A 2,460-nucleotide genomic window follows, 5' to 3' on the forward strand; every position below is an offset into this window, starting at 1 on the left:
TCAGGTCATGAGGAGCAACTAAGGTTCTATGTCATTTATTTAAGCCGGACACCTGGACAGTTGTGTTTAAAGGTATTTAACAGAAGGATTTTTCCGGGTGATAAAAACAGGTTTCATAATCTTCTGCTGATATTTAAGATCAAAGGTCTGTTCTGATAAGAAAATTTTCTAGACCTAAAAACTGACGCAGACGTGTTCATAGGCTCGAATGAGGCTTTTATACAGAGAAAGGGATCTGCCTTTTATCCAAAACAAGTGCGAAAACAACTACCGCGGCCATATTATATCATTCTCAGATCAGACGAGGAGTCTAAGAGGAATACTAAAAAGGGTTTGGCTCTAATGGTGATCAACTCTGACGAACTCGAAGAAGCCCTAATGCGGATCTAAGCAAGGAATGGAAGGGAACTTACGGATCTGGATGGGCTGCGGAGGTTCGTCGCGTTTCTCTGGTCCAACCAGGTCGATGCAGCGGCCTGAGACGGTGAAGACAGGAAGCTCGACAGCGGCGGCGGCGGAGCTCGAGAGGAGGCGGGAGGAAGAAGACGACTGAAAGAGGGATGAATGGAAGACTAGGGTCACGCCTATTTATAAGAGAAGGATAAGTGAGGCGGCGCGAGAAACGAGGAGATAAAATTTATTATCCAGCGGCCCTAACGCCTCGATTCTCGGGATGGTCGGTAAAGGCAAAGATCGGTTGGAAGATATGACGGAGTAAAAATAAGTTTTATTGAAGATGACGTCACGGTGATTTAACCCGGATCCAGATGATGACGTCACGGCGGGTTAAATCTTCGCGCAAGACAAAAGACTGAAGGACAGTTCCATAAGGTATTTTAAGATTGACATGAACAGGTTCAAATCGATCTGGGGCCTAATGTTGGGGACATAACTATTTGTGTAAGCCGCCCAGGAGGGGCCGGGTTACGCAAGGAAGACTTACCAGAGAGAAGCCCAAGACCAAAGGTGAAAATGGCGGTTCATAGAGGGCTTAAGGCCCGCAGGCGTCTTAAGGCCCGTTGTAATAAACCGCCATAGTAATATGACTTGTATCATAAGGTAAACTTAACTAGTCACCGAGCCGGACGCTGTTTATAAGCCGGCCGGGACTCTGTAAGCCGCAGGGCATCAACCCGTGTATATACGGGGACGACCTGCTGGCGGCTTAGGGCAAGAAACAACTCATCGAGAACCGGGCATAGCGTATCTCGCTCCCTGGTCATCGAAACATCAATACCAACCCAACTAGACGCAGGCCTTACCTTCACCGTAAGGGGCCGAACTAGTATAAAACCTCTCGTATCCTTTGTTCCGATTAACCCCTTCAAGCTTCCTAGTTGCGATGGCTCCACAACTAAGTCCTTTCACGAGGACATCTGACGTGACAATTCCACGACAGGTACGGTGGGGAAGTCGTCAAACTCAAACACATAGTATATCATTTGTCCAAATTGTCTGTATGAGAGGTTTACGCCTCGACCAAACACTGTTTTCCCAATGTACTCCCTTTCCGAGTCATTTAGAAAATCAAGAGGTGCATGGAAAAAAATAACTCTTTTTCAAACAATTTTGTTTAAACAGATGAACTCGGCATTTAAATTTAAAAGGAATGGTTAAATTCAATGCATGTGATCAAGTTGGGATGATAATCAACAGAATTGCATAAAACGTTTTTGAAATAACTTTGACTGTAAGCATGACATTCATTTAGTGGACAGGGGTCGGAGCACCAAAGTATGCTAATAAACGTAATTGATAAAACAGGATGGAAGTTGGTGCACTTACCTAGTGACGGTTTGGGAAGGGGCCTGTGACCTCCTCGAGAATCACTGAGTCTCAGATCTATCTCAATGGACATACTCCCAGGATCCAGGTTTATGATGATTAGATCTCGATAACGAAGATCATAGTCACTAATTAAATTTTCCCAGCGAGGTCCATGAATTTTTGACCGGTTAGGTTCATCGGTGATGCAGATCTCATATGACAGATCCTCGTTGGTGATCAGTACTGGATTCCTTCGTTTTCCTTCTTCTTGAAATGCTTGCTGTTTCCACTGATAGATTGAAGAAGTGACTTGCTGCCTGCAATAGCATGGCACATACTACGCAAGAAAAAAAATCTTCAAACCGGCAAGAAGGAATCCTTGAATACCGACATGTATAACCAAGACAGATAGCGCTTATCATATATGTACCAATTCTTATCAACGGGTTGCTATTTGATAAAACAAGGTACATCAAAAATTGAAGACGTATCATTAAATGCTTAAATGTAGGCATTCCATTCCAACAATATCCTAGAAACTTTAATTTCCTTGATCAGAAAGATACACTAGTTGGTAGTAAGTGATGGGCAGCATGGGGTGGCAAACATTTCTCCTTACCAGGCATGTCTTGAAGCATCGAGGAAGATGCACTGTTATCGCGATGTGAAGAACGCCTGACTCCAATCCAGGGC

This window comes from Triticum aestivum, chromosome 1B (assembly GCF_018294505.1).
Source record: "Triticum aestivum cultivar Chinese Spring chromosome 1B, IWGSC CS RefSeq v2.1, whole genome shotgun sequence".
NCBI classification, from domain to species: Eukaryota; Viridiplantae; Streptophyta; class Magnoliopsida; order Poales; family Poaceae; genus Triticum; species Triticum aestivum.